We start from the raw sequence: 26,519 nt of genomic DNA, 5'->3' as shown, positions 1-26,519 counted from the left end.
CGCGGCTGCTGCAGTATGATCGGTGTCGACATCTTTGGCGAGGTTGCAGTACTGGTAGCAGCGTCTTTTTCGCTGTCTGGTGCGGTCCGGCAGTTTCCCGAACTCAGGCTCCTCTCCCTGGAGACGTCGGCTGGCTCGCTGAGCTGCTGGCTCGTCCTCGGGTGCGAAGCGCTCAGGGCTGGCTTCACGACTTGGAGGGGGCGTCCGGAACATGGAAGGCTACCCCGCACCTCCACCAGATGTCACGTAGTGGTGACGGCAGTCGAAGCAGCGATGAACACGGACGAAAGGGTCTTCTAAAAGAACTGTTTATTGGGCTGACTTGCACCCAAAATGGACTGAATCACTCGGCGGCGGCGAAGCGACACGCGTGCTCGGCGGTCGTCGAACAGAATGCCCGCCGCTGTCGGCCGTGCTCAATTTAAAGCTGATAGCGAACATTCGAGATAAAGGGCGCAAAGCTACTAGAACATTCCGGAACAACGTAGAATCAGCTTTGCCTGGCTGCGATCAATCGAGATAAATCTAGTCGCGTCTTGCGTCGCAAACAAAGCGATAAGGTGGTGTCGCGGCAATATCGTTTTAATAGGGCAAATGATGAGATACGCCTGGAATTGGTTTGTTTTTCAGTGCTATAATTTGAAAATACTTAAGATGAAGCAAATGCCGAACGGCATATTCAAAGGGCCCCGCCGCGGTGGCTCAGTGGTTAGGGCGCTCGACTACTGATCCGGAGTTCCCGGGTTCGAACCCGACCGCGGCTGCTGCGTTTTTATGGAGGAAAAACGCTAAGGCGCCCGTGTGCTGTGCGATGTCAGTGCACGTTAAAGATCCCCAGGTGGTCAAAATTATTCCGGAGCCCTCCACTACGGCACCTCTCTCTTCATTTCTTCTTTCACTCCCTCCTTTACCCTTCCCTTACGGCGCGGTTCAGGTGTCCAACGATATATGAGACAGATACTGCGCCATTTCCTTTCCCCCCAAAACCAATTATTATTATATATTCAAAGGGCCCGCGCTCCTTGCAACGCTCGCCTCGGCGGCCTAGTCGTGACGCTTTCCGCTGCCGAAAACAGATGGCGCCACTGCCGGTTCTCAGCGAAAAAGCGTCGTCTGCGGGTTTTGGCTCGCCGATCTCTCGTAGACGCTTACGTTTTCGCATAATGTGCGCCTGAACTAAGTAAGTACCATTGTCAAACTTGCTACGATACAAAAGTTACCATAATACGCAAGCTCTGTGTGCAGTTTCACCGCAAACGAGCCAGCGGTTGAGGCGGGGAAATTTTTGAAAGTGTCAGCGATAAAAACGCACAATACTGTACATCAGCATTCCCTAGCCCAAACTTTCACATGAACAAATGGGTTGAGTTCAGTTTTTTCCTGAATACTCTTGCGGAGTGCAGTAGTCTTCCTTTAGATTTATGTGACTCGAAATATTTTGTGGACGAGTTTGAGGATTTTTGTACGGCTCCTAGTGTTGGTGTTGTGACGAATGTTGGATTTTATGTCCTTTAAATGACTTGTGGCTGTTGCGGCTAATGGTTTTATGGCTTTTATATTTCTGTGTCCCTCCTGCTTGGGCCAAAGTTATGGCTCGCAGTAAGTACAAAAAATAAATTATGAACAGCTGAACAAGACAGTATACCAAGCTGATCAAAGTCAATAACAAGCAATATATTTAACGTGAGCAAGCATGTGGGGCATGGTTGAGCAAGGGTAAACTCAGCTGATGAGATTGAGTTGAACAAAAGTACATGGGAGGTGAGGTGCGAACTCTGGCACGACAAGGCGCTGCGATTTGAAAACGCAAGTGCCATTTACGCTCCCCATTGCGATTAGTGCTCATGGTTGTGGGAGTAGCTTACGCTACATACGCCCCCCTCCCCCCGAGTCTGTCCAATGGTAAGCCTTCGTCAACGTCAACATGGTTCCAAGGATTGCTGGGTCAGTTGGTTCATCATTCAAGGCTTAAAAACAGACCGAAAAATGGGATGATACAGAAAGAAGCAAAAACTCCACTGAACCGGTTAGTGAGTGCAATGGCAATAAATACAGAACGCATACACAAAAAGCTTAGAGACAAAAACTCAATACAATACAGATATTACTTATATATTTCGAACGAAGACAGCGCAAAAAAGGACAACCACAGAAGAGGACACGACACAAGAACGCTTCTCTTCGGTGATTGTCCTTTTTAATAATAATAATAATAATAATTGGTTTTTTGGGGAAAGGAAATGGCGCAGTATCTGTCTCATATATCTTGGACATCTGAACCGCGCGTAAGGGAAGGGATAAAGGAGGGAGTGAAAAAAGAAAGGAAGAATAGGTGCCGTAGTGGAGGGCTCCGGAATAATTTCGACCACCTGGGGATCTTTAACGTGCACTGACATCGCACAGCACACGGGCGCCTTAGCGTTTTTCCTCCATAAAAACGCAGCCGCCGCGGTCGGGTACGAGCCCGGGAACTCCGGATCAGTAGTCGAGCGCCCTAACCACTGAGCCACCGCGGCGGGGCGTCCTTTTTTACGCTGTCGTTCGTTTTAAGTATGAAAAACCAACTAGCCCACCACTATGTTTATTGAAGTACTTGCACATTACAGATATTACATAGAAGTTTTTTATGTACTTTGCTACTTCCCTTCAGTGTCCCTGTAGAAGACAACAGTTAACACTATCAGCTTATGATCTACACGTTGCCGTATTACTCCGCTGTATTCCAACCCAGTTGCTAATGGAATCAATGGTGTTGATGGGTATCTACAAGAGAGTAGGATGAAGCTGAAGCTGCATGTGCACAGGTGTGAAAGATGAATGGTCATACAGCACGTGATATTTTTATATCACGCAAATAAATGCACCGAAATTCTTGTGCGTACTATATTTCATGTTGCTAGAGACTTAAGTAGTATCCATCCGTAGTGTGTGCCTTTTGACATATGATTCCCACCTGAAGAAAAAGGGCGTAACTTAAACTAGCAATGCGCATTGAACTCCCTGTACAACAAAGCGGTCTTTACTCTGGCATAGTAACATTAAGTATACGGGGAGACAACCAGCTAATTACCGATATGTAGAATTACTAGAAAAAGACAAGGATTTATGGACGAGCAGTGGGAGTTGCTTGGCTTGTTGGTTCACGCTTCATGACAAAGGACAACACCACAAGGGAAAAATGTAGACGTGGAGGCCAGTGCTCATGTTTGTGGGATTGGTTTACACAACTGCTTGAGTCTGTTTTTTATTATCTATTGTTGGCCAGCATTTTATAATGAGCATATGTTCCGCACTGAGAAATGAACAGCAATAAAATTCTGAAGTGATCTGAACGAAAGATAACATGCAATGTTATAAGTCACAAATTACCTCTAAGCTTTTCTCGACTCACCCATCATCGTTGATGGGAATGCAGCCGAGGAAACTGTGGAGCTGCCAGTAGAAGATCCATGGGACAACAGGCGACCCAGTTGAAATGTCTGTCCATCTCAGCTGCATGGAGAAATAAAAATGATGTGAGCTAATAAATGCGTTGCTAAAATAAAAACATTTGAACGTTGTGATCACAGCATTTCTCTAAGTGGGTTAAGCTTCACTTTACATACTCTTAATGCAAGACTAATATTTCTTAGATAAGTGTCTAATGCATATGCACAGGTACTGGTAAAATAATGAATGCAATTTACATTTGCAATGTGGGTAAAATAAATCCTGCTAGTTGCAGCTTTGCAATTGAAGCCACGACTGTGCATTATGGCTCAACTATTATCATTCTAGCCATATCTTACTTAGTGAATTTCTAGATTTATTTCTTTCATACATCTTTCCCAGGCTGCACTGTGTATACTACTTCAGAAATGCTGCTAGTACACAGGGAAGTCTGGTAAAGAAATATGAAATAAATCTAGAAATTCAATTAACTACATTATTGCTCTAGCAGGTGGTCATAAATAGCGACGCGTGCAGCAATGCTGTCAGCGCTGCAGCTCGCAATTTGCAAATAAAAACGACGAACAACACGTGTGTAACGAGGAAGACGAAGTTTGCATGCAGCGCCGTGCACGCGTGCACGAGCGAAGGTTCTAACGTATGCTGCTCCTGTCTGAGGTCATTACTCTCGAGTCCTTACTACCTCAACAATGCATTCTCAAGACCGTCTTCGACACTCCACAACTGTGCGACGACGGCGAAGGGAATCGACGTGTTGCTCCAGTGACAACGCATGCTAGTGTCGCACATGCGAGGCTGACGTAAGCAGTTCAGCTGCACTATGAAAACAGAGCCAAGAACCCGATGGCACAAGCATCGTTCGGTAAAGGTCGCACTTACCGGTATTTCTTGTTGAGGTTTGTTTTTCATTTTACGCTTCACTTGTTTGCTGGTGTATGGGCTTTCTCCCGGCGGTAGCTCGGCGTTCAGTTCCGATAAAGTCGCAGCATATATCCAAGCGTTGCGTGTGTTACCGCGCAGCGCAGGTTGCTTGTCCTCCCAGATGCGTATCAGGGCCGCGGTTGTTGAATCAGGCCAGATGACACGCCTCTGGGAGGTCGAGTCGTTCTATGTTGCGGTTTCCACGGGCGCCGCCATCTTGTCGGTTAAGGTAGCAAGCGGAGGTCGGCAAGCTCGTTTTGGGTAACTGTGGTTAGGGGGCGTAACTGCACTTTCATCTGCCGAGTGAGCGCGACTAACTATAGTTACGGGGAACCGTAGTTACCTTAAAGGGACACTGAGGAGAAATTGAAGTTGGCTTGTATCCATAGAATACCAGCTCCTGATCACAAAAACGCCACTCTTCCTGGAAACAAAGCTCTTGTAATGTAGAAAATAGCAAGAACCAAAATACAGGTATCGCCGCCACAGGCCAATCTCGCAAGTACAAGCGTGATGACTTCCTAGGACAAGATGCGCCACCATGGAGGAATTTTCCTTACTTCATGGAAGTCACGAATCTATGAGGCTTGCAAAGGAAGGTTGCGCACCGCACCGCTACCGGCCAGAAATCACGGAGTCTCCGTTTACGTCACGTTTCACGTCACTCCGTACTGTGTCGTCATAAGAGTTCTCCGTGTCGTCATAAGAGTTCTCGAGTTTGAATCGGAGCGGCGGGAAAAAATTTTTCAACTTCGAATCCAAATTTCTTTGAAATAAATGCATCTTTCGCTCCCGGACAAGCGTCAACAAAGCCATGAAATGCCGAACTATCAGATATTGCTACAAAAAAATTTTGATAGGGTTCTCCTCAGTGTCCCTTTAACAGTGGTTTAAGAGGGAGTTAGAGCATATCGTTACCGTGTTTATGTTACCGTTTACCGGGCCCGGCTAGCGACATCTGCGCGTGCGCCGCCATTTACCCGTCCACTTGCACTTTAAGGAATCTATTTAAAGAAACATGGCGGCGCCCTGCTAGGCCGCTTCGGACCAAATACAGCACCGCCGCCGCGTTCTTCGGCGCCATTAATCGCTATAAATGAAGGCATTCGCTTTTAATTGGCAAACTCTCACTCATACGTGGAGGTTTGAGTAACAGCTAGGCCATGCTTTTGAGATTTTTTGCCAATTTTTGAGCAGTTAAGCCTAACTATATGTCGTGTACATAGCCAAATATCAACGACTACACTGCAGCTCTTCAGTTTTGTTCCCTGTTTAACATTTTTCTGCATTTTCATGATTTTTTCCCCGAAAAAAAGACTGGCGATTCTCTTATTATATTCATCAGTAATTGCAGGAAAAAAAAAGTTAATCCGGCCCGGAGTTGGCGCGCTTTAACTTACTGACACTAGATGGCAACACTGGGTTTACACCCAAACACATAGAGAAGCGACGATGCGGCATGGCAAACAGGTGTCGTAGTTGCGCTTTTTTACAGTGCTCGCAACACAACGTGCGCTGTGTATGCAAGCTTACTGAGGTCTACTTAGTGAAATTTTCTACTGGTCAGGGTAGCCAAATGTGTCTAGCGTCACGGGCACATTTGAAAAGCCGCTGAGTCGGCTGTTAGCTGAAGTTGAGTCGGTAAGTCTTTATATGCAGAGAAAAAGATTAATAAAGTGTAGCATCTCACTACACAGAAATGATTGCAATGCATCCGTTTTTTTGTTTTCATTAAAATCTGGGCGTCTGCAATCATCATAACTCGTTTTAGCCTTACGGTAACTTGTTACGGGGAGAGACGGTACGCTAAAACGTCTTCTGGCGTGCGCCGCGCTAACCGGAAAGTCCGGCGTCCGGTAACACGGTAAACGGTAACGTAAACACGATAACGGTATGCTATAACCCCCTAAGGTCGCCCGTGTAAATGCGGTATTAGCCGCCCAAACGGGTTCCCGCAGCGCAGGGCTGGGATGGGCTCGACTCGTGTCACCCCTTGCACCCTCCTGTGCCACCCTCTCCAAACCAGACCCGCTTCCTCTCCGCTCTTTCTTCTCTACCCCCTACCCGCGCGGCTCAGTTGCGGTGCACCTCTACAAAAGGAGGAAGTTACCGGGCTGCGCCCTTCTCTTTGTTTTCTTAAGTACCCCCCGCGCGTCCACCTCCCCCTGAATAACAACCTCGTCAATACTCCGAGTGCTGCTCAAGGCCAAATTTCGGCATTGGAAACGACGACAGCGCCCGCTTATTGTCGGTGTTCAGGCTATTTGTGGACTTCGTGAGACACGTGCAGACATTCGACGCTGAAAGGCACGTAAAAACTGACTTGTTTGGCTAGTGCCTCTTGTAGCTCGGGATTGGAACAGCGTCTCAAGTGCAGGCTTCTCACCATCACCTCGTCTCATCTCTCCTTTTCTAAATTTTACACGGTAAGCGTATTTGTGGAAACTTCTTTATGCGCCACATTTAATCAGCAGTGCGTTAGCCTTCTACTTATATAGTGCGTTCCCGTACTGCGTACTAGAAGAGCTTCGACTGGCGACTATTCACCTTGTGGTAGTTTCTCATGGGCATCCTTTCTTACGGGCCTGACTCATGAATTCGAACATCCTGTGTAATTTTTTTTCCAACTAAAGGAACAGTGTTACTACGTCCTGCATAAACTCGTGATGTTAATTTCTTCAGGCACTTCATACAAGTTGTGTTCGCTTTTGTAATGCATGGTTGGCGCAGTCACAAAAGGAGCACGTTCACACTATAGTGGCAGTTAATCTTCGTTTTTACTTTGTGTATAAATGACGAAATATGTAAAAAAAGCTTGTCTAACCATTTAGATGGACATCACTGGTCAAAATATTACAATGAACAACTTTCCCGCTCCTAGACTTACTTTCGTGTTCTGCGAAATTAACGGAACCATGACACTAGTCATCGAATTCCGGCGTGCGTAGCTGAATTCATTTCGGCGACCACAGGGCGTGCGGAAGGAAAAAAGCTACCTTAGTGGTTACCACTGCAGAAACAGACCAAGACACAAAGCAAAGTTCCTTTGTTCCGCTTACATAAAGCTTCTTGACCAGCAAACAAAAAGGGTTTTGAAAATGTCCCACATAGTTTGGAGTGGGCGCACAGCAAATGTCACAATTATAGCACAGGGGAAAGGGTTTCTTAGTTTATAGCAGCAATAGATTTTAGAAGTATTTGTTGACGTGTGCAAGGGAATAAGGAGCTCGGAAATAAGAAAAAAATAGTAGCGCAATCATTTTTGTCTGATAGACGCCCTATGTGCACCTATGTGCGCAGCTATGGACCAGGTTGGCGTAGTTAATACTGTCAAGGTTAAGTTACAGGCAGCATAAATAGCGCCGAAAGTAGAAGGTCGGGCACCGGCCGCCATAGCTCAATTGGTAGAGCACGGACCATACGCGAAATACTCAGGCCCTGGGCATGGATCCCGCTGGCGACATGTTGTCTTTCTTCTACTTTGCAATGAATCATTTTAAAAGCTTGAAATGATAAAATGCTAATTAAAAAATGACCACCAAGCTAGAAAAAATTATTTCCCCTGCACTGTTAGAGGATGCAGCGCGTCCCGACGAGGACGAAAGAAATTCATAAATGACTGAAGATGAAATAATGCAATCAGTATATTCAGAGCCAAGAGCAGCTTATAAATTCATCCAAAATCCACGTGACAGCAAGGAACACGAGTAAAACACAAGAAAAAGCAAAAAAGAGCTTCCAATCTACCTAAAAAGTTATGCCACGAGTGCAGCAAAAAAATGGATCCAAGTGCGGTCAAAAGAAGCGCGAGCCAGTGACCAGAAAATTTCATGTAAACGTGAAGGCAAGGACAAGGCTAAAATAACCGTGTCATGTATATCGAAGCAAAAGCGTAGTCCCATGTAAAAAAACCTATTCCAACCACAGTAGATATGCCGTAGCAGACTCTGAGTCAGAACTGCTAAGCCAAAACTATAAGTCAAAAACTGCGGCCGTCAGAACAAGGGACACAGGGCCACTTCAACCGAAACAAAACAAGAAACGAAAACAATGACCGCAAATGCGGTATCAGCGCATCGAATCAGACGGAGAGTAAATTTAGATGATGATGACAAAAAAACAGATTTCCTTGTGTGTCAGTGTGATTGTTGAAGTGCATAAACATAGGTCTCCGGCTTTGGCAATTATCACGGCCTCAAAGATTATTCCTTTATTTACGTCCGAGCCCGTGCTTCAATTTGCATACTGCTATACAATGGCTCGCACCGTTGGCACCCCTGACATTGAACATCGAGATGGCCTCTATGCTTTCCATACTTTCAGTGACTGCTGGCTTCATTCATTCAAGATGTTTCAGGAAAGACCAACAATAATTTTCAAGAAGAGGTTTTGTTAGACAAGGGAATGGCTTTTTGGACAAAGTAATTGAAGTGTTGGCCGACGTTTGAAAACATGTCAACCATATTAACTAGTAAGGTCGTTCACTAAACTCTAATGGGTAAATTTATCACCATTACAGGTAGGCGCCTGGTTGAAGTTAGATATCTGGAGCTGACGACTTGTAACAGCCTTGCATGTTCGTAGACTTTCAAAAGCTCTATTTCCCTAGGCACTGCGGCTCTACAAATGCTCACCAGTTCTGCCGAAATTCGACAATCGCACGCCTACTGTGTGCACACAGCGACATCCATAAAATCGCGTCACTCCATTTTCACTGCGTCGCCCACGCTACCCAGGCTGCACTGCTCGGCGCTGCTCAAAACTCCCGCCGACGCGTTGACTAGTAGGCCACGTGGTACTGTACATGCGAAATGTGACGTTCAAGGGTGGACATTACTTTGAGCACAACGCGGGCGTGCGGATGTTTTTTGTTGCGTTGTCACTTCACAATCAGAAGGTTGCATACTTCACACCTGTGCATCACATACGATATAGTAAGGAGTGACCGCTATCTGCAGATCCTTCAGCTCTCTACTTAACTCTCGCGCAGCATGCACTGTGGATTCGCGCTCCCATCTCGAACTGGAACTTCGTCATTTAAAATGCCATACCTTCTCTTCTGCTCGGCCCAACATTTAATGTAGTTAATCTCTACGCTTTTTTCCAGCGGCCGTTAAGCAGCTATCACTATCCGTTCACCTTTCGCTACGTTCTCAACTTTTACCACTCTGAGCATTATCATGTATTATCACTGGATTCCATGGAGCATCAACGAACATGTGATCGGCTTATCATGCTACACAAAATGGTGCACAAGCTATTTTGTATGGCTGCTCCCCTTTCATTCACTTGTCATTCTACACATGTGGCCCACTGGAGGAACTCAATGAACACTGTACCCTTCTCGTCTTTCTTTGATTAAACTAAATTTTCTTTTATCCCGCGTAGAGTGGAGGTGTGCCTTGAACTTGATCTTTTGTGGCAGCCACTACGTGAACAGTTTGTAAATCAAGTGGTTATGAATAATTATTTTCTATTTCCGTTCTATACAAACACTCGGCAGAGTCTCAGAATGAGACAACAGTATCTGTAAATAAATTTTCGGAGATATACTGCTGGATTCAGAAGACGAGACATGTTTCTTTGCTAACAAGAAAAGCGGTGGCGAGGAATTTGGTGTAATTGACTCCACAGCCTGATGACCATCGCAACGCTAGGCAGAGCAGAAAAAAGGCTGGAAAGAAAAGGTAAAAGGTGACATCAAGCATACACAACCCTCGCGTACTCACAAATAGACAGCATCATCAAAGACCGTCTACCAAACTCGTGTATCGGGAAAAGCTTGTAATGCTTTTGTCCCACATGCAGCCGAAGCCGCATCACTCCAAGGTCCCATAACACACAGGCAGTGTGCGCTGTCCTGGCAGAGTACAAAAGTACATAAGTATATCTTGCTGCGAGTGTTGAAAATCTCGCAGCAGCAGACGAAGTGTTCAATATCTTCGCGAACACCACATTTTGAGCACAGAGAGCGGCTTGATGCCCCAATGTCACGGATAAAGTGTTGAATGCAAGAATAGTCCAGTCGAATTCTGTTCAGGCTATTACGGTCATGCTTGTCTAAATTGCTTGGCAGAAGAAAGCCACAAGTGTGTTCGAGACAAAAAGTATCGGCATCTGTATCGACGCTGTGGGTCACACCACAGAGAGCGTTGACTCCGTCACGATTCAGTAGCCACAAGTCTGGCGCCGTCACTACGGGATAAGGCAATGAGTCGCACCACGGAGCTCTTGCTGCGACCTCAACGTGATCATTCAACTCCCTCACTGCGGCCTGCGAGGCCGCGGTGAGGGAGTAACCACCACAACACAACATGGTGGCTTTGCTCACAGGCCTCAGTATGTAGCCTATCGAAATCGATAACGAGCTGCTCCTGAACGCGCGATAACATTAACCATTGTAGTGCAGCGCGGCATCCACTGAAGATAACCCTCGCTGCTCGGGGTTGTTGCAGAGTATAAGTAAAAGCTCGGTAGCAGTAGTCGAATTGTGGTGACTGAGTATCGCAGGAAATGTGGTGCCCTTTGAAGGAATCCAGACGCCAACTGCTGATGAGACAGAGGTGACAAAGTCGTCAGTGTAGATGCGGCAGTGAGCACTGTAGCCTCCATTGTTGTGCTCAAGAGCAAAGTATGCAAGTGCTGGTCCTGGGGTGTTGGTTTTGCATTGAGTGCCAAGTATTGCTGTCCTGATATGCCGTGCACCAAACTTCCAGGGTGGTGAGGAGGGCTTTACAGCGCCCGGTCACTGTGACAGGAGAACATCCGAAATCTCATTTATGCAGTACGTTGCGAGCGGATGGCTAGGCTGACACGCCAGAAACTTCGTCTGCAAGACTTCAGCTTGCATGGCTTCGATCAGTTTCGTGTTTGTTTGCGAGATACCCTGAAGAGTTGGGAGACTATAGCGCTGGAGGCCTTCACTTAGCGTTCTATGCGGCTGCAGTAATGATTATGTAGAAAAGCGTCTTCAGGTAGTCTAGAGCGTACGAAAGATTCACTAAGGTTGAAGTCTGTGCATGTTGGTGATTCATGATGAAAATGTACAGCGCACATAAAAAGCAGGACGCAAGGAAAACACATGGAACACACGAGAGCTAGCTTGCAACAGTGTATTTCGAACCTCGGACCAGTATATCTAGATGAAAAAATCTAGTCTTCAGTGACTCTAGTTTCAGTGAACAGCTTCTTCGTCTCAGAGCCGCGGGGTATTCTACTCATATTTTGGTCAGTGCCGCAGACACCCTTCTTAAGCGCCTGTGCTCATAAGAGAATCGTAAATCACTACCACATTAAAACAAAACGGATTGATGTGATCCCGCATATCCTAGGCCTGTCTCATCGCCTAAAAAGTCGGCGAACAGAGGGAACGTAAAAGTTGTTTTTTTGTGCCCCTGATAAGCTGCAAAAATTGGGCAGACTGTCCAGGCCCAATGATTCGAAGAATCCGAACTGCAAGCAGAAGCACCGAACAAAGTTCATAGAATGTGCGCATCCTATTTTCGGCAACATCCCTTTGAAATGTGGGAAGAGCTATGTAAGACAAAGTGGTAGGTGTTTTAACAAACGACCACCTCCGAAAACATTGCAACTATGTGTCTGAACGACAAGGAGTGTTTCTGGACGGACAGTCTAGGAACTGTAGGAAAAATGGTGAAGACGAAAATGATTGTGATTCAGATCAAGAGTTCGTGTGCCAGCCCGCTTACCAAGATTGCTCTGTTGTCGCCAAAAACTGTTGCCAATTGTCTTGAGAAATCATCTAAGGTCAAATAATATAGCGGTTGTGTAGGTCCTGCGTGGCTAAGCCATCTATTGCTCTTACTGGTAAAGAGCTGTTACACTTGCGTCATCACATGAATGTGTCACCAGCTGCGCATACATAATGTTTGCCAGCTTTTTTCATCTATATATGCTGGTCCGAGGTTCGAAATAAACTGTTCCAAGTCAGCTCTTGTGCGTTCCATGTGCCTTTCTTGAGTCCTCGTCTTTATTTGCGCTGTACATTTCCACCATACGAAAGATAGAGAAGTATGAACTGAGTTTGATTCTTAGCTGCTGTACATCTGACCACGAGAGCGACTTGTCGATGGTCACGCCGAGGAATTTCTGGCTCGTGACATACAGCATTGGGGTGGCAGCAACTTTCAGCACGTATGACAAGCAAATGCAATTACGGCGCTCTTTACTACAGACATGACGGCAGCCAGCTTGATTAAAAATAATTCTGTACAACCTATGGCCCCCTGTAGTCGTGTATGCGCAACGCGCCTGTTGCTTTCGGAGCACCACAAACAGATTTCATCTGCGTAGAGGGAGATTTGAACAGTAAGCGGTTAGCGCTTCTCCTAACCAACGAGAGACACAGTGAACAGGGTTGGACTTATTATCTCTCTCTGAATAACTTCACGAGATATTTAAGGCAAGGCTATCGCGCCTTGACATGTTCACACGAAAAATATATTATTAATAATGCCATTTCAATGTAAGGCTGAATGAATCACCTCATGTGTGATATTGTCAGAAGCACCGTTCACGTCAAGTAGACAGCAATAGTTATAGACCGCTCTGTTTTACTGCGTTTGATAGAGTTGGTAAGGGCAATTTATTTATTTATTTATTTTATTTTTTATTTTTTATTTCTTTAATTATCTCAAGGGCTCCGACTGTAGCATTATGTGATGTGATTTACATAACTTGGGCGCGCACAGAAGCGAAGATGGTTATTTTAACCTTGTTATACAGTAGTAAGCAAAGAACCAGAAACTAGAACTAAATTCAAAAACCCACTTCAGAACAATATGCTGCTTATTTTTTCTTTCAAAATAGCAAGATCTGAAATATGAACAACGTTGTCAGGAAGACCATTCCAATAAATGATTTCAAGGGGTAGGGCTGATAAGCTCTATGCAGTGGTCCTTCCCGAAAGGCATTTAAAACTGAGGTCATTACGCAACCGATGAGATGTGCGGGCCGGTTGTGTAAGAGTTACTGTGAAGGAATGATGGCTGTAAACAATTTTGTGGAAAAGGAAGATAAGTGCTATTGTTCTGCGAGATACTAAGGATATGCGCAACCGACTCCCAGTCCGCGTGTCGCCTCTTCCTCTCTGGCAGACTTCCATACTCCGTCGCTCCCATTCTGACTACCCCACAAGTTCAAAATTCCACATGGAAGCACCAAATCACTTGGACTCCTGGGCACGAGGGGCTCGAGGGAAACGAGGCCGCGGACAGTCTAGCTCGAGGATATACTAACCATATACTAAGGCATTACTCATGTACGCATCAGTACACAGACCTCACGAAGTCAGTGACCACAACGCTTTCAATAGGTCCACTTTTATTCAGTTCGAACCTACGAACCATCGTAGCGTGTTGTAGTCGTAGTATCATCAGCAACATAGCAATTCGTGGCTCCACTCCATCGCAATGTGAAATTAAGGTTTTGGCGTATGCTGGCTCTGTTTGCCTTTTCTTTTGTCATAAAATGAGTGTGCTCGAGGTTTTGCGTGTAACTGAGCATTTTTGTCGTATTTCGGGTGCGTCTCTTAACCTTGATAAATCAAAGGGGTTTTTGGGTACGTAACTGGGGTACAAAATAAAGCTTTTTTTCGGGATCAGGTGGGACTCCGAAGGTCTAAAATATTTGGGGGTTCTCTTGCATCAGTATCGTAATTGCAGGCTTCGCTGGGATTTCCAGATCTCGTTAGTTAGGAGACGAACGCAGGCTTGGATGGGTAGTAAGCTGTCTCTCTTTGCACAAGTACAAGTACGCAATATCTTCTTGGTTTCTTAGTTTGTCTATGTCATGCAGGTGTGGCATTGTGCAAGGAAAAAGTGCAGGCAATGCACATATTTGCGACTTTTTCGTGATGCTCTCAATGGGAACTTATGTCTCCAGTCAACTTGTTTCTCCTCCTGTAGGCAGGTCGAGCTGGTCTCCAGCACTCGTTTGTTCATCAGCTTGGTTTCAGGATTTTAAGGCGAAAGTCTTTAATGGCTTATACTCGGGGTGACCGCACGTCCGTTGCATCCAAAGCCTGGAACAGTGCCAGGTGTGACCGTCCCCGCACCGGCGCACCCCCTCCTCGCCCCCTCAACGACAGGTGGCGGCGCCGAAGCGCATGCACAGCTGTGCATAGCAAGAGTGACGACGCCTGCAACGGAAGGCGGAGCGAGTACGCGTTGCGGCGGCGCTCCTTCGCCACACGTGCCGTTGCATGGCGCCCACAGTCGAATGGCCACAGGCTTTCGCCGAACATCTTTAGAAGTTCTAATGTGTTCTCCTAAGTTTTCATTTTTTCTGAAACAGCAAACCACCCCTTCATCCTAGCTGTGTTTAACAGACGATTAATTGCCCATTGGCCCATTCTGTTCGCCCCCACTGGTCATGGGAATAAGGGGCCTTTGCGGGATTTTCTTGAACAAGTCGTCGAAACATTCCATTTCCTCACTGTACTGTTTTCCTTGGAATTCCTGCACAGTCTATCTAGAAGAAAGGTCAGAAAAATTCTGATTGAGGAGTTGTTTCCTGTTCCGATTTATCGGCAGCCTTACCTCTCCTTTGAAGACAGCAGTGTATTAAAGCGGGTGAAACGAATGTGTGTTCAAGAAGCCGGAAAGATACTCCTTTTTTCAAACTTCACACGTCAACCTTGCTTCTAAAAAGGTGGCTCCGCGAAGAAGTGACTTTTGTATCGTGGTCTGTCCACGGTCGCTTGTGTCAGAAGCCAGGACCTATTGCTCATTGCTTTGTGTTTCGTCGTGATGCCGTGCTTTTTTTTTTTTGGGGGGGGGGGGGGACATACTTCAATGTTCTCTCAAAAAGGACATTGATATTATGCCCTACACTACAAGAGTTCTAACTAAAATGGAGTTCCTAAGGTTCTATGTGATATTTTAGTGCTCATGGGACCCTTTAGCTTGTGGAAGACCGGCATGACAGATCACCACGTAGTGCTGCCGCGTTCATCGACGTGTCTGTTCAGAGACCGGTGTGCTATAGAGCGGTGGTTATATGCTGCGTAGGAATGACCTCCTGCCTGGCTCCCATTCTACGACGCATGCGTGTGTCTCCCGGAATTTTGATGTGCAGGCAAAGTGAGCGCTGGATGCTGGTGCGACTGTGTGCGACGGGTTGCGTGTTGAGAAGAGGTTAAGTCGGATTTGAAGCCTACCAGGTTGGGTGCACTTTCATCTAATAAAGGAAAAAGGATCCTCCGTAGCGTGTTCAGCTGTTGCTCGCGTCGCAATCAGAGAGACTTGGGTTCGATTCCTTGAACACATTATTTTATTAACGAGACACCAACTTTTTTGCGACATGAGCTCATCAACGCTGCCACGTTATAACGCATAACAGAGCATGAAGGATGAATCTAACGCTCGATATAAAACATTACCAGATATTCTGGATGCCATTGTGAAGCCGTCTATAGAGGGTTTTTACCTAAGACTTTATGAACTTTTTAAAAATAGGCTTTCTGAGCGAAAAGAGTGATTTTACGGCATAGCAATACAAGTGGTGTAGCACATCAGAATACAGCAGACTTCCTACCTAGCTAACTGGTTAACAAATAATGAATAGGTAAATTTTAACTATTACTGTTAGGCTCCATAATGGTAGAAAGGCGTGTAGCCCACCATAAGCAATACAGTTGCGTCCCACTACAACGAAATCGACGGGACGCGAGAGAAATTTCGTTGTCGCGAAATTTCGCTGCCGAGAAATTAACCAAAAATACAAGGCAATAACTCCAGCAAAACCAAAACAGAGTTTTATTGCCAGAAATCTGTAAGCTTAGCCTGCTTGCGTTTCACTGCCAGCAGCGGCGTCACGCGACTCTCGCACTCTGTTAACAGCGACATCGCGACGTCGTCATCGTGTGTGCCAAGGAATTTTCTAATAACGTCGAAGGCATCCAGTACCTGCGATGAGGCTACCGGGGCAGGTAAATCTTGACCAGAGTCGTCTTCATGTTCGGACGGCTCTTCCGGCTCGCGAGCACTTTTGATGGTCTTCATCCCTTTTTTCCTCGTGGACAATCGCGTCCGCGTCAATGTCGAGGAAATCGTCCAGCGCTATGTCAGCAGGGACGTTTCCAGCTTCCTGGAGCGATTTCCAAGTAACGTCAATCCCCGGAGTCGATGACGATGGTACACTTTCCACGGCTGCAGTCGTGCTGGTCGCCTTGCTGTCGACAAACCCGGCGTGCTTGAAGCAGTTGCGGATCACGCTGCACCGTGTTGCTCTCCATGCCGCAGCTATCATTTCTATAATCATGAAAAGATCGACTTTCGTCTCCCTACCGGTGTCGGTGTTCAGGAGAAGCCGCTGAATCAACCTCTCCCGGTAGGAAGACTTCATGCTCCGGAGGATGCCTTGGTCCAGGGGTTGAATGACTGAGGTACAGTTCGGCGGGAAGAACTTCAGCTCCACACTTGACAGCTTGACGTCGTCAATGCGTTACGCTGAATAATTGTGCAAGAGCAAACAAACATTTCGATTTTGTCTGCTCATGTCGCGGTCAAGTGCCACCACCCAGTCAGCAAAAATGGCACGGGTCATCCACGACCGGCTGTTTGCCCCGTACTTGACAGGTAGGCTCTTGTTCCCCTTGAAGCAGCGCGGTTTTGCACTTTTGCAAATAACGCGCGGCGTTTGTCAGACCCATCCACATTTGTGCACAGCAGCACAGTCACTCGTTGTTTGCTATGTTTGCCTCCGTGGCAACGCTGCCCTTTAAAATCAAGCGTCTTCACTGGCAGCAACTCATAGAACAGGCCCGTCTCGTCTGCGTTGTAAATATCAGACGGAGCGTAACTGCTCGTTATGTCAGTCATGCTCTCCGCCGCCCATGCTCATGCGCCGTCAACGTCCGCAGGTGCCGATTCACCGCAAAAAACCTTGCCGACGATGTTATGCCTTTCTTTAAAGCGATTCAGTCATCCTATGCTTGCCTTATAGTCGCTCAGCCCTAGCAAACAAGCATAATTTAGGGCCTTCTGCTGTAAAATTTTACCGGGCATGTTTGTTGCTCGCTTATCGACGAACCAAGCGTCGACAGCCTTGTCGAGCTCTTCATACGTTGGTTGCGTCACTTTCTTGTGCTGCGCTGAAGTGCCCGACAAAAGTGCCTACCTAATGCTGTCCTTATTCTTCAAAATCGTCGATAGCGAACTCGGCGCGATGCCAAAATCTGCGGGAATAATTTCCTTCTTCCCGCTTTCCGCTTCGACGATAATTCTAACCTTTTCTTCTAGAGAAATAAATTTTCGCTTCTGCGTTGGCGACGACGTGGCAGAGGCGATCGACGAGATCTGACTACAGCGAGAGATCGACGATCAACTCACACCGACACACGAGAAAATGGCAAGGGCTGCGGAGAAAGCGGGGAGGGGCGGCTGGCGACTGGATTTTAGATTCGTCTTTGGCCCTCGTGCGGCCGGCGGCCTTTCCCTCTGCGCCAACAAGTCCCCTCGCTGCGTCCATATGACGAATAAACGACTCCCAACCAAATTTTTTAATAAAGGATACATGAAAATGTAATAAACATACATTCCCTGCAATATTTAGCTGCTCCAAGCCACTGCTTTAGCAAGAAATAATCTCGTACAGCGCCGAACTTTTGAAGAAAGGCGGGCCACTGACCGGTGAAGGCTCGGGAAAAATTCGTAGAAGCGAATGCGTGCTCACAAATTAATTCGTTTTCGAGAGAATTTTAATACCTTAAATCCTATGGGGATTTTGCGGGGATTGAAAATTACTTCGTTGTGGCGAAAATGTCGTTGAAGGGGCATTCGTTGTGCCGGGATTCAATTGTATCCAGATCAGTTTTTATAATTCCGAAAAGGCAATTACGTGTCGTGTTGTGGTCCAACCAACTCTGGCTATTTCGACGGGATACTTGGATTGGGAGAAGTAGCTTTGCCTGCAAGGTTATCGAGAGCGCAATTGTGTTGCTGCGATGTAGCCAAAACTTGTTGCATCATAGCGCGGAGGGTAACCGCGTTTTCGAAATTCTAAAAACTGTTGAGGGTATGACTTACAGTGTGCTACACGCCTCTCATTAATTAACGAGCTTAAGAGTAATAGTTAAAATAATTCAATTGCAAGGGATCGAATGATCCGCGGCGTCTTGACAAACACCAAACGCGACGCGACCTTGCGACGAGCATCTCGTGGGAAAACCTTGAAAAGTAGTAATCTTCTCGAGGAGGGGAGCAATGAAAAGGACGGATGGGCAGCGGCATCTAGATTTGAGTTAACCCCACCGATCGGGTATCTATGGGGCGTTGGTTAGCCGGTAGGCCGGCGGCAAGCTAAGCCGCGTATGCTCACGAGAACGCTAATCACCCTAAGAAGGTCGGCACCGAGCGGGCAGTCGGGCAAAGCGGAAGCACCCCGCTGGAGTCCGACGACAGAGCTAATTGCGGAACGGCGTCAGGGTGGACGAGCTTCGACGAAACCGATTGCACGTGTGGGCACGATGTGTGGCTGTTTTTGCTTTTATTCTTCTGAAGGGGGGAGTTTGAGTAATACTGCCGAATTATGGGGCATGTCACGTAAACCTGGTGGGCCAATCATTTCGAGGGTCCATTCCCGGAATTCCATTTTCTTATAGCAATTTTGATGCTCTTTTCGTGCTGTGTATTTTAGGGAGAGGGTTTTAGAACCTTGCCGAAACTGGAAGGCGTGCCATACCGTTTCTAAACCAATCATGTGTTAGTTTGCTGTGATTGGGTGATGCAAAGGACGAGCCAGGCTTCCAGGTCTTTAATACCGGGCCCCGGAGCCTGGGAAAAGGGGTTCTGGGCTAGATTTAGACCCCTTGCATCTTCGGCGATGCCAAGGAGGTAAGATTTTTCCTAAACCAGTTCCATGTAATTATGCTTGCAGTTTATTCTGTTTTAAATATGTGAATTCCTGTATTAAGTTTCAGTTTTACTTCCTTCAGTCAAGTGTTGCTGGATCTCGTCTGTTATACCGTGTCGGACGGTGGGGCACCGGTCGTGGAGCCCGAAGAACGAACCTTAACTTCAATATTAAGTAACCAGTCTGCTATTTAGCACATCTTAAGTGCATTCTGGTGTACTACACCGCTGAAAATGATATGCCGAAAAAAGCGATCTTCTAACACAAAACGCATATTTTTTTTTTAAATTGTGCGAAGTATTAGCTGAAACACACTGTACATAAAAACATGATTGGAGAATAGAAACAAAACGGTCCATTCACAGTAAACAAAAAATGATCGAAGTCATAAATTCCAGGTAAAATAAAGAAAAAACAAAATTGTGTCACAAAAATTTTACGACGAGCGGAAATTAAATACAGAAGTGAGAAATTTAACGTCACTGCGACTGGTAATCACGGGTGGCCGGAAAAATAAATATGTGCAGTGTGCGCAGATATTAGCTACAGTGGCCCTATGCCTGTCAACAAGGCCAGCACCCTCGCACAGCTACAGTGCGGTGAGCACGACTCCATTTTACATTCGGCGCCTGGCAAAAAGACCTCACGCTCGACAAGACCGACGAAAGTGCCCCTGCAATAACACGCCTCTGCAGGGCACGCAATCACAGTGGCACGATTAGTCCACAAAGGGAGAACATGAATATTTAATAGGCATGCAAGTGCAGGAAAATATGACCTGATCGCCACGGCAGGTTATTCGTATTTCCAGTGCACACTGCACATCGCATGCCGCGCTGGCCGACTAGGAGATATGTGACAGCACCAGTAGCGAAGCGCCGTCCTGAGCGAAGGGGCTGTTTTACGCTTCATCGAGGCTTCAGTGGGAACGGGGTCCCTGCATAAACCGCAGTCGGTTTCAACGGAAAGCAAGAAGGTAAGAAAATTTGCATTTCCAAATTAAAGCACAATATAAACACCATGTACCATTAGCGCATTGCAATGTTTTAGAAGTACCTAGAACAATTACGCTAGAATCTTAATGTGTAGAACTAAAGCAAGAAAGTGTGTACGAATCCGTTCATAAACATCTAGATTGTCATTTGAGCCACACAATGATTTCGTGGCCTCTTAAAGGAATATAGACACCAAATTTTTCGTTACGTGTTTTCTTCTTTTGCATGATGCTTTAGACACTACTATGCATGGATCAACCCGTGATAGTCTCCCGCGACCGCTAAATAATTTATGGTTGAATTTTTTCACCAGCTCATCAAGCGAACGATGGTTGTGACGTGAAAATCATCTCTAGGTCACCTCAAGCTCGAAAACAACGTGAATATAGTTGCTCATACAACATTTGTTGTCTTAGCAGCTCTTCTATCAGGCTGGCTTAAGTCCTGTAGTGAATTTGAACTGCGCATTAGCGTTTATAATACAGGGTTGTTGTGCCTCACGTGAACTGAACGGCAATTTCGCGTCACAGATATCGTTAGGTTGTTGAAACCGAAACATTTTGACACAAAAAATTCAAATATAAATTATTTAGCAGTCGTAGGCGACTATCACGCGGTGATTCGTGCATTGCAATGTCTAACGCATCATTAGAAATTAAAAAAAACATGCACCTTAAAATGCAGTTCAGGAGAGCAAGCTGCCGGGCTAGTTGCTGATGCATGCTGTAAACTAGGAAGCGCAAAATACCGGACGACGTTATTTGTGTTTTTTGAACCGGTTTTTTGTGTCTCTTACTCTGTCCGTCGTCCGGTATTTCGCGCTTCCTAGTTTACAACATGCACCTTAATTTTGTGTCAATAGTTATTTAAGCATGAGGGGAACCAGAAATCGCAGCATTTTGCGAGCGTTCTAATTTCAGGAACCAGGCAGTGCCATTCATCATCAGGTTGTGTAGGTTAAAGCTGCCCAGATTTTCAAAAACTAGCTGCTCGGTATTATGTTTGCTTTTGTAACGTCGAAATTTTAACCGGTTGTAGTGTTCACTGACAGGTGTTTTTGTCAATAATTTCAGAAAGGGTTACGTGTGGGCATCGCATGGGACGCCGGCAATTATGCGTAAAAATTTTTTTAGCTTCTTCAACTTTATGGTCTTTGAATGTGGTGTTGTACTGCTTACCAGGTGAAAATATTGCCACAGTACCAATGAATCCAGTGGCGCCATACTGCGGCCGAACTGTTTTAGATAGAACTTGGCGTGTTTTGCGCACTCTAGGGGCTAGAGGTTTTTATCTTCTTCCTGGCTCGAGCTCCTGGCTGTCTTGCTCGCCCAGCACGCTTAATTAAGCCAGATTTGAGTGCTTCGACCGTTTATCAGTGACATATTTGGTGGAGGAGCTGGGCAACGGTCCATGTACGCTGACCTCGAGGACACTCTTGACGTCAGTTCCCAACGCGTGGCTACAACACCAATCCACAAGGCGAGCCGCCGCCTGCGAGGCCTACAACCAGAGTTCGGTCAACTCGCAAGATCAGCAAGGGCCATGACGTCCGCTACGGCTGGCCAGACAAGTCAGCTTTCCAGGAATGCCCCGCTGTTCGTCCTTCACACACCTCGGTCGCCCCCATCATTCCACAGTGAGAGGTTTGAGGACGTCGAAGACTGGTTGGCCAGCTTTGACCGTGTGGCGGGCTTCAACGAGTGGGACGGCGAGCGCAAATTGCGGAACGAGTACTTCGCACTACAGGGCTCAGCCAAGACGTGGTATGAGAACCACGAAGCTTCCTTCACTAACTCGAAGATCTGTCACCGAGAGTTCTTAGCCACGTTCAAAACCAGCGAATGAAAGGAGAAGGCTGAAATCGCCTTGCAATCGAGGTCGCAGCAGCCGAACGAGAGCGTCGCCATGTTCTCCGAGGACATGACGCGACTCTTCAATCGCGCCGACCCTGCTATTCCGGAGGCCAAGAAGATGCGCCACCTGATGCGCGGCGTCAAAGAGCAATTGTTTGCCGGACTGGTGCGTGACCCGCCAAGGACGGTGGCCGACTTTGCCAAGGAGGCAACAAGCATGGAGCGCTCTCTGCAAGAACGGGGCGCGCACTACGGCCGTCAGGTTAGTGTAGCAGCCCTCGTCGCTACCTACTGGGGAGCTTCGAGAACTTGTGAGGAGCCTGGTGCGCGAAGAACTCGAGAAACTTCGCTTCGAAGCTCCACAGGCCAGCGTCGCTGCCATACCGGACGTGGTTCGAGATGAAGTCCGCCGAGCTGTTCAGTCGCCACCAGCTCCGCAGCCAGCGCCCTATGCACTGACATAAGGTCAAGCACTACAAAGTCGTCCTGGGCCAGTGAGACAAGCCTTTTCTTCCGTTACTCCTGTGTTCCTTCACTGCGGTATCCAACAGCAGCTGTACCCGTCGTACCGCAGGAGCCCTTGTCCACCATGAGCAAAGCGCGCGTTTGGCGTACGCCAAACAATAGGCCGCTCTGCTACCACTGTGAGGAGCCCGGCCACATCCTCCGCCACTGCCCCAACCGCAGAATGGGCTTAAGGGGGTTTCCACCTGACGCACCTCAACCACGCTACGGAGAACGGCTGCTGGACATCGACCAGTATCTGTCCGATAACGTGCAGCCAACGACCTCGCGGCGACGCCAGTCCCGGTCGCCATCCCCAAGGCCGTTTTCTTCGCCAAGCCGCCCGTCTTTTTCTAGCCAGTTCAAAGGCGCGTCCCTACATCGGGAAAACTGAAGACGGCGTCCCCCGGTGGTAAGGCCGCCGCTATTGGATCAAGTCAAGAGCCTCCACCCGATGATTCGCGTCTACGATCCGACCGACGACGACATCACCCGACGACATCAACGACAACGACGTGCTGCGACCGACTGGTGTCTGCCGAAATGCCAGTAATAGCTGATAATCGCGATGTGGCCGAACTTGTGGATACCGGCGCTGATTTTTCTGTAATGAGCAGTCGGTTAGCCACGGCCCTCAGAAAGGTTCTGACCCCTTGGTCTGGACCACAGATCCGCACCGCCGGCGGCCATGTGGTTACGCCAATTGGCGTCTGCACGTCACGAATCCAGATCCGCGCTGCTACTTTCCCTGGTTGCTTTGCTGTGCTACCCGAGTGCTCCAAAGACCTGATACTTGGTTTGGATTTCCTTCGGGAGTACGGTGCTGTCATCAACCTTCAGGAGCTGGTCATGTCATTTTCCACTCAACCCCCTGTGGACGGCGATCCCGAGCCACGCGGGACTAAGTTACGCGTCTTGGACGACCACGTATTAATCCCGTCGAGAGCTAGCATGCTTGTTACCGTAGATTGCGACAACGTACATCACTAGAACTCGTGGCATCGCTGAAACCAACATGTCGCGGCTCCTTGGTCGGCAAGCCTGTGTAGCTCGCGGAATTGTTGAGCTGAACAATGGCCGAACCGAACTCTTGGTAACCAATTTTGGCTGTGAACCTCAGTGTTTGTCCGGCAGAACAGTTATTGCGCATTTCGAAGAACTCGGCGACTTCGCGGAACACGCTTTGTCCGAAGCCTCGGCATCAGTGGAGGCACCGACCACTCCCATAAAAACTGACGTGAACCCGAACCTCCCGTCTAATCAGAAACGCTGCCTCGAAAGCGTTATTCAATCTTTCTGTGACTGCTTCGCCCCACTTCTAAGGTTAGGCAAACACCGCTCACAAAGCACCCAATTATAGTCGACGCCAACCACCGGCCATTATGTCAGCCGCCTTACCGGATCTCTTCAAAGGAGCGTGATGCCATTCGCCGTCAAGTTCAAGAAATGCTCCAGGACGACGTGATACAGCTGTCGGCGAGCCCGTGTGCGTCGCCTGTTGTTCTGGTAGCAAAGAAAGATGGAACCCTACGGTTCTGCGTGGATTACCGACGTTTAAACAAAGTCACAAAAAAAGATGTCTATCTTCTGCCGCACATTGATGAATCCCTGGATCGGCTGCGCCAGGCCAAGTACTTCTCATCGCTAGATTTACGCATCAGCTATTCGCAAATCGAGGTGGACGAACGCGACCGGGAAAAGACAGCCTTTATTACACCGAACGGTCTGTACGAATTCCGGGTGCTCCCTTTCGGCCTGTGCTCGGCTCCTGCAACCTTCCAGCGGATGGTGGATACCGTTCTTGCCGATCTGAAATAGCAGTCCTGTCTCGTGTACTTGGATGACGTTGTCATCTTCTCTGATACGTGTGGAGAGCACCTGAGACGCCTGCGCGCTGTGTTCGAAGCAATTCGGTCGGCCGGTCTTTCCCTGAAGCCCGAAAAGTGTCACTTCGCTTTCGAAGAGTTGAAGTTTCTGAGCCACATCGTGAGTGCTAAAGGGGTTAGCCCCGACCCCGATAAGACAACCGCCGTGGCTGCTTTTCCTGTGCCCACCGATAAGCGAAGCGTGCGCCGCTTTCTGGGTCTCTGCGCCTATTATCGGCGTTTTGTGCAGAACTTCTCCCAGATCGCTGAGCCCCTCACCTGCTTCACGAAAGATGCCGAACCGTTTTTCTGGGGCCTGGAGCAACAGAACGCCTTTGAAGACCTCCGAACTCGTCTCCAAAGTACGCCCATCCTTGGACACTTCGACGAGTCGGCCGCCACTGAACTGCACACAGACGCCAGCAACATCGACCTCGGTGCGGTTCTTGTGCAGTGGCAGGATGGTCTCGAACGCGTAATCGCATACGCGAGCCGCACCTTGTCACGATCTGAGGCAAACTACTCCGCCACCTAAATGTGCGTTACCAGCCCGGCGAACAAGTTTGGGTGTGGAGCCCAATCCGCGTGCGCGGGAGCTCCGAAAAGCTTCTACGGCGATATTTTGGCCCCTACGAAGTGCTCCGCCAAGTCTGTGAGGTTAACTATGAAGTTCTCCCCCAGGGAACAGTTCGCCGACCCCCGAAGTCGTCCATGTCGCACGGGTGAAGCCATACCACGCCCGCTAGCTCTTCAGGCGTGTTTACACCAGCCGCCGTAACATTCTCTGAACTGTTTCAGATAAGACTTGCCGTGCCTTGCGCAATCTAGGGGCTAGAGGTTTTTATCTTCTTCCTCGCTCGAGCTCCTCGCTGTCTTGCTCACCCAGCACGCTTAATTAAACCTGATTTGAGTGCTTCGACCGTTTATCAGTGACAATATGATAGATATGAACGAAATAACAAAATTATATTAATATCTTAGGCCCCCAAGGCGAAAGGAAGGGAACCCTAGATGTAATATATTCTACCTTGGAATGTTTACCAATGAAATTATTGCTGTCATTATCTCAGAGCACCTTTATTGACGAGATTCTTTCTTTATAAAGCAGTTTCAATGCTTTGGAGCATTCACTGGCAGCGCTCAAGATGTGTCCGAAGAAGCCGAAACAAAATTCTGCGATGACCATAATCTTAAAGTTCTTAAAAGCAGCGTTTCTTGCTTTAACTGGTTAAATGATTTCAAATTATCAAACAACATAGCAAGAGTGTGTAGCCTGTAAGGTCGCACTTCATTACCACAATGTTACGTTTTTAATTACTTTAGCTTGAGGCCATTGCGCGCCTTTGGTCTACGGAAAGAGTTTACGGAACTCCCCGCCTGCGCGTTCCCAGCAAGCATGCACAAAGGCGCGGAAGTCATTGTCGACTTAAGAGTGCCGCTACCACGGAGGAGGACTTCTTGAATGTTACAAGACCACGGTCACCAGCCGGGGCACCAACCGAGCAAGCCAGCATACCCGTGTACCACTTTCGCGGAAACATGTGAACCTCTGGATGGTTTCGCGAGGGGCCCTTTCGTTTGCAGCTATTGGTGCCAGCACCGAAGCTTCGGAAGGTTGTTTCCTGCTTCCGCCGTGCGACTGTCAGTTAGCGAGAACACATCATCCTCCGAGAAGTGGCACCCGGGTTACGCGGCGACAAGCCCGAAGCGAAGACGCACGAGCAGAGTGGAAAGGGAGAGAAACTCACGTTGAGACGGAGAGGACTCCGCTTAAGGAGAGAGTGAGGAATGCTTTCTTTATGTGTTTATGTATCCGGGCCCTGGGCTCTTTCTTTATGTATCCGAGCCCTGGGTTCGAGGTTGTGCTCAACCTTCAGGGGCTGTGGCTACCTTGTATTAGAGCTTCATTGGGTAGCGAAGACTAGTGTAGGCCTACAAACATGGCCGCCATAACTTCTTTGTTTGTGAAGCATCCAAAAATGCAAGAATAAGCATTAGGTCCCCCAGTCCTGTCTAGCCTAGCTATAGGCTCCAATAGGCTCCCTTGCTTGGCACGT

The 26,519-nt window shown here is 47.7% G+C and overlaps 1 protein-coding gene across 2 annotated transcripts in view; it reads left to right on the top strand.

The window, feature by feature from the left end:
- Positions 1 to 26,519, top strand: part of LOC144134723 (thiol S-methyltransferase TMT1B-like) — a 75,855-nt gene that overhangs the window by 11,561 nt on the left and 37,775 nt on the right. The window contains exon 1 of one of the 2 annotated variants that reach the window (XM_077667569.1): positions 6,642 to 6,797. The exons of the other annotated variant lie outside the window; for it this stretch is intronic. The gene's annotated coding sequence lies outside the window, so the exon portion shown is untranslated. Of the gene's footprint in view, positions 1 to 6,641; positions 6,798 to 26,519 lie in introns of those variants that run through there. 2 annotated transcript variants of the gene reach the window in all.

This window comes from Amblyomma americanum, chromosome 5 (genome assembly GCF_052857255.1).
Source record: "Amblyomma americanum isolate KBUSLIRL-KWMA chromosome 5, ASM5285725v1, whole genome shotgun sequence".
Taxonomy (NCBI): Eukaryota; Metazoa; Arthropoda; class Arachnida; order Ixodida; family Ixodidae; genus Amblyomma; species Amblyomma americanum.
Note: the sequence above shows the minus strand (reverse complement) of the source record. Positions and strands in the feature narration are given on the sequence as shown.